Genomic DNA, 6,511 nt, shown 5'->3' on the forward strand with positions numbered 1-6,511 from the left:
ATAATTTTATATACCATTATATCTGTTTATAATGGATTTTTTTTCAATTAAAATTCAGCAGGAGTGTCCTACTTTTTTTGTCACCTAAGAGGTGTATCATGAGCATTTATCAAATGGTGGACGATGTGTACTATTTTTTGTATAAAATTGGATGTGATGATGACAAAAATCTTCAGGATTACTTTCAATTCAATTTGAAATTGAAATCGTAAATTGTAGCTGCTCCATCAGGGGCTAAAGAACCCAGATTTTGTAGAAGATCTAAGATCCTCAAAATCCTCAAATGAGAAAAAAAAATGATGGACTGGTGAGATAAATGTTCAATCTTATCGTTGCAAGGAGGCCAGAGAAAAACTGAATTGAATATAGGTGGGGAGGTAACCAAGGGAGTGACATGAACAAGCTGCAATAACAATTAACCCTTTGTAGATAAAAGTATTAACAAAACAGAAAAAATACTAGGAAAACATTGACGTTTTCCCAAGTCATATTTCCCAATATGAAGGAAATTATAGTCATTTTTTATAAATAAAATTATGATTCTTAGTAATTATAAGTACATTTAAATTTTTACCCTAATTATCTAGTTATTACTAATTATAAATCTATTAACTTCACTTATAAGTAAAAATATATATTGATTATAATTTTTAATTTAAAAGCTATTTCAATTAAGTTTTTTAATTAAATTACATTTTTATAAGTTTACATTATTTATTCAAAATGGAACTTTCCCAAGAGCCATATACAGTATGGTGCGTGGCACAGAGGCATTTTCCCTTGCTGTATGTTACAAAAAGGATGAATTTCTCATAATTGACTTACGTTAGATTTTTAAGATATTTTTTCTTAAACAAACAGCTAAATTGAATATAGAAATGTAAATAAAAAATAATGGCTCTTGACATAATCTGGTGGCAGTCAAGGAGTTAATTATTTATGACTGTATGTCATTGTGGCACTTTAGGTGTCTTTAACCAATAACTGCCATTATAGAAAAAACAAAAAAAATGTGTTATAAACTAATATCTGGGTGCTCCCATTGTTACAACAAACTTTTCTTATCCTCAATCCAAACAATTTATCTCAGTAGAGAATATGGTAACTTTGCTGAGGAAGAGATTCCCATTTTGATAACAAACCCCTCTCCCCCCTCACTCCAGCATATTTTGGTTCTACGGGCCGGATAACAGCACTATTAATTCATATTATGGTCTTCCATGGTTACAGATTTTATCTACATCTCTAATCTGAGAAAAGGAGATATTTTTGAGTTAGAAACCCTCCATTAATCAGTCTTTTACACATTTTCCTTCATTATGTTTTCTAAACTTTCTATTATACCTCTGAAAGGTCAGAGCCTAAAGAGTAGAAAGCAAAATTAACCAATTTAAAGGATCAAATGGCTGATCTAGCAGATGATATTAAAACAGTCACTGCTATGGGATTAAGTTTAGGTACCGATCAATTAAGGGGATTCTAGTTTACAACTAAAGATAGTTGGAGATGTAGTAGCTGTGATAAAGACTATGGATTTGTAACATTACCAGGGCTCTTTTATCAATGGCTGAGCAGTATGATAATATGGGTAAAATGATTTGGGTTCTGATTTTCTCGGATATTGACCATATATATTTTATTCAAATGATAAAAAGATATTTGTGAGTGGCATTTGAATTTTTATATGATTTAAAATATCTCTTAAGACCACATACATCTAATATAAACTTTCAACAATGTTTTACAGTTATACTTACTGATTCGATGAGCTGTGGGCTATTGGTCAGTACCTCAAGGCATTCATTAGGAGAGTTTCCATTTCTGTCAAACCAACTCATCTCCATGGAAACTATTTTCTTAAAAGCTATTTTCTGTAGTTTTTCTAACCATAGTTGAGTTGCTATTGTTGCCATCAAACTCTTTAAAATAATTGTTTATATGAAAATATTATACATAAACTTTGATGCATTAGTACACTACAATATTATTTCAGTGATAAAATGTTTACCTTTTATCATATATATATAGTAATATTCAAAAGTTATTTAAAACTAAAATAAAAAGAATTTTATATAATTTCACTTAATTTTCATATCTCGAGTATAGTTTGCGTTCAAAATAAAAGCTTTAATATTAAATAGATAGTACTGGGGGTCTACAAGTCTGGCAAGTGGACCTAGTGGTCCTTTTTGCCAACCCCTGACGGCTAACTAGGTTGCCGCCGCGTACAAACCAAGTCTATATTCGGGGCCGCCAAAAAATGAATGTTTAACTGCCCCAGGTGGAAATCGAACCCACAATGTTCCAAACCGAGCGCACAGGGACCTGCGCCCCAACCCGCAATGCCGTCATGTCCCTAAATAGATAGTAGAATTTTCTTTAAATTTTATAACATTTTCGACTCTTAATCTCAGGGCAGGTTTCTAGGCAATCAGAAACAGACATTTTTTTAGCAATAACACTTAATTAAATTAATATCTCTTTTAAAAATGTATTTAGTTTTATGAATTAGAACAAAACTAACCAATTTCATAAAATCTTCTTTTGATGATTTTCTCAACAAACTAATACTGACTGTTGGCAATCTTTCTGCAAACAAACACTAACAAAACAAAGCATTGGTTCTCTAACAGTTTTCAACTCACTTCTCATCCCCCAAAGTTTCTTGTTTAGCAATCCAAACTAAGAGTCCCTTATTCTTCTCAGATTACTCTTTGATGTCTTCTTTTCAGGATGTCTCTCCTTGAGCTAAATAAGAGATGAATGAGGCCCTCCGCATCCAGGAAATATTATTCCCCGTCACGATTCAACGAACTTTTGTAAAGACAAACGCTGCTATCTTCTTTGTTTTGAATAACGATCTTTCCACTCCATATTTGACTGAACAAAATTGTTTAGCTTTCTTTTTGGTTTAACTAAGCAAATGAACAATATATAAAATAAAAATATATTAAAAACCCTTTATACATAAAAATATACTATTTACTCAAAAAGAGGATATCACAATATATATTGTTTTTAGAATATATTCGTTGCTTAGGTACGGGCGGGGAATGATGTTTCCTGGATGAGGAGGGCCTCATCATCTCTTGTCTAGCTCAAGGGTGGACATCTTGAAAAAGAGGACATTGAAGAAGAATAAGGGACTCTTTGTTTGCATCGTCAAACAACACACTTTGGTGAATGAGAAGTGAATTGAAAACTTTTAGAGGACCAAAGTTTTGTTTAAAATCAGTCTTTGTTTGCTGAAAGATTGTTTACAGCAATTGTTAGTTTGTTGAGCAAGGAGAAAAAGAAAACCATCTGTCATCATAGAAGATTGTATAAATTAGTTAGTTTCGCTCTACCTAAAATTAAATACATTTGTAAAAGTAGATATTAATTTTATTAAGTGTCATTGGTAAAAAAGTATCTGTTCTGATTGCTTAGAAACCCGCCCTAAGATTAAGAGTCTAAAATGTTATAAAATTTAAATAAAATTCTACTATCTATTTGATATTAAAGCTTTCAATTTGAACCCAAGCTATACTTAAGATATGAGAATAAAGTTAAAACTATATAAAATTCCATTTATTTTACTTGAAATATTTTTTGAATATTACAATATATATGTGCTACAGAGAGATATTAAATAAAGTACATATAATTGTTAATAGTTTCTACAATATTGTTACATTATGTTAAATTTTATATTGTAATTTGGGAATGTATATAGTACTACTTACAGACAATATTACTGAGAAAAATATAATGACTCCCAGTCCGAAGAGATAACCAGCATTGATCAAAGCTACTTGCCCCAGTTCATATTTAGTGTATGTGTAAGACTAAAAAACGAATAGGTTTACATTGAAATCTTAAACAGCCTAATACAGATTCTACTTACTAATAATCATTACCTGGCAGATTAGTGTAAATATGTAATGAAAGGCAGGAAGAAATGTTGATGCAATGGTAGTGAATAAAATGGTCATGGACCACACTATAACCATTTTGAAATTTTTCCTACTCAATCCCAGTGTGTTGTCATTTTGTGGTGCCTAGGAAGAGGAAACAATAATTGTTTCTATGTACAATAGAAGTCATAGCTATTTGATAGAATAAGATAAAATGAATTACCTCCAAATTGTCATCAACAAATGGTATAGCTTTTTCATTCGATTCCTCTTTCAGAACATTTCCTTGCCTAATAGTGATAATAATAATAATTATTGAAACAAAATAAAATAAAAATGATACATATGTGTCTATCTTAATATTTAAATTTAATTACCTATTCCTTACCATATCAAAATATCATTTTTTTATTTCTTAGCATAGATATAATCACTTTTTTTTATAATCAGGTTAATAATATTTTTATTCATTATCATGTTTTTTTGGCCAAAATTTCAAACATTCCCTGAAGATTAATTTAATGAATTCCCCGATTTGAATTTAATAATAATTTAAAATTTGTTAAGAAAATTCACAAAAGTAAACATTGGAAACTTCACAATGGACCAGCGGCATAGGCAGAGGGGAGCCGCGGCTTCCTCCTAGATTTTTGGAAACAAAAAAAGAAAGAAAATAGTGAAATTATTTGATAGATGGTTTCTTTCTGGAAACATGCTACAATTAGGGAGGTAATGGTGGTGTCCAAAAAATCATCAGAGTTAAAAAATGCAAAACTGCCTTATATTTTCGTTATGTGAGCCATTGGTTTTGAACTCAGTCATTTTATTTTCAATAATTTATTAAAAAGTTAAAATAAAATGGTGGGGTATTTCTTGGAATGCGGAATTACATATCTTTCTTATACCTGTTTCAGAATGGGGTTTGTGTGTGTGTGTGGCTGAGACCCTTTCCTCCCTTGGTGAAACGCTGCCTATGCCCATGCAATGTCTTCTTAAAATTTTACAATAGTCATATAAAAACTTTATAGAACTTTTTGATTAATTACTTGTATAAATTTAGTATATTTAAAAAGAATAATGAAAGAGTTTTCCATAAGAATAATTTATTTTAATCGTTGATCACTATAGATTGTAATACCCTCTTTTATGAGTAAATAGTTATCTTTTATATATAAATGATTTTTAATATGTTTTTATTTTATATATTGTTTCAGTATTGTTTATTTGTTGTAATAAATCAAAAAAGCAAGCTAACCAATTTTGTTCAGTCATATATGGAGTGGAAAAGATCGTTAAAAAAGCTAAGATGGTGGCGCCAGTTTGAAGTCCGTTGAATTGCAGCCATGTCGAGCAGATTCAAATATTTTATAAACTTTATTTAACTTCCCATCATAATTGTAGTTACAGTAAATTTAAGAAAAAATAGAAGTTAAGAATAAATATTAATGGAAATTATTCATAAAGGAAGTCATAAGAAAAAACTCAAGACCGTAGTGCTACAATCGATGTTGAGAATGAACACCTAGAAAAGAGGAAGGAAAAAAGCTTGGCTTTCGGATCACTTGGGTTTTAGGCATTGAGAGGAGAACGTATGCAGGATGCAGGTGGTCCTTACAATCCTTGGGCTGTCCCAATGGGACATCTAGAAAAAGAAGACATCAAAGGAACATCCAAGAAGAATAAGATACTGATTTTTTGGATCGCTGGTGGATGAAGTGTGTTTAAAAGAGTAAGAGGACCAATGCTTTGTTTAGTCAATATTTGTATGTTGATAGATCGTTTACAGCCAGTGTTAGTTTGTTGAGAAAGAAGACAAAGAAACTTCAATCATCAAAGGAGATGTATAAATTGGTTAGTTTAGCTCAACATATAATTAATTATTAAAATAATTAAAATTATAAAAGTGTTATTAAAGATAAGTGTTCTGATTGCCTAGAAACCCGCCCTAAGATTAAGAGTTTAAAATGTTATAAAATTTAAACAAAATTCAACCATCTATTTAATATAAAAGCTTTTCATTTGAACCTAAGCTATACTTAAGATATGAGAATTAAGTGAAAACTATTAAAATTCCTTTTATTTACTTTAAATAATTTTTTAATATTACAAGATATTATAAATTTTTATAGTGACATTTAGTTATTATCTTCTCAAATTATTAAGCTATTTTAATTTTATCATGGTAGTATAAGATTCCAATAATGTTTTATATTTTTTTTTTACTTTTCTTATTTCAGATTATTAGTTATACTCAATTTATTCTAATTTTGATGATCAATTAGAATTATTATTTTATGAGAATCAAATTTACTATAATAATTTTTAAATTTGCTGTTAGTGAATAAATATAGTTAAAAAAAGATATTGTTAATTAATGTTGTTACAACTTTTTATTTTGTAATCATGTTTAGAATAGGGATGGGATATCGATATCGATAATATCGGAATATCGATATTTGGTCTCCGATATCCGATATTTTGATATCGATATTAAGGAACCGATAATATCGGAATATCGATATTGTCTCCCGATAATATCGGAATATCGGTTTCTTAAAAAAAAAAAAAAAAAAAAAGGTCATCTGGAGTGATCTCCGGCAGCAACAATTTTTAAG

General features: G+C 29.7%; 1 protein-coding gene and 1 long non-coding RNA gene across 2 annotated transcripts in view; both read right to left on the bottom strand.

The window, feature by feature from the left end:
• LOC136795838 (phosphatidylcholine translocator ABCB4-like) overlaps positions 1-1,820 on the bottom strand; it is a 21,179-nt gene extending 19,359 nt beyond the window's left edge. The window contains exon 1 of the mRNA XM_067047694.1: positions 1,758-1,820. The gene's annotated coding sequence lies outside the window, so the exon portion shown is untranslated. The remainder of the gene's footprint in view (positions 1-1,757) is intronic.
• A 37-nt stretch (positions 1,821-1,857) lies between these two features.
• LOC136795839 (uncharacterized) lies at positions 1,858-4,192 on the bottom strand. Its single transcript, XR_010843526.1, has 4 exons — positions 4,120-4,192; positions 3,900-4,040; positions 3,726-3,827; positions 1,858-1,919 (listed from the first exon to the last, which is right to left on the bottom strand). It is a non-coding gene; the product is annotated as an uncharacterized lncRNA (long non-coding RNA).
• Positions 4,193-6,511: the final 2,319 nt, after the last annotated feature.

This window comes from Halyomorpha halys, unplaced genomic scaffold (assembly GCF_000696795.3).
Source record: "Halyomorpha halys isolate HHAL.00 unplaced genomic scaffold, Hhal_1.1 Scaffold1132.1, whole genome shotgun sequence".
NCBI classification, from domain to species: domain Eukaryota; kingdom Metazoa; phylum Arthropoda; class Insecta; order Hemiptera; family Pentatomidae; genus Halyomorpha; species Halyomorpha halys.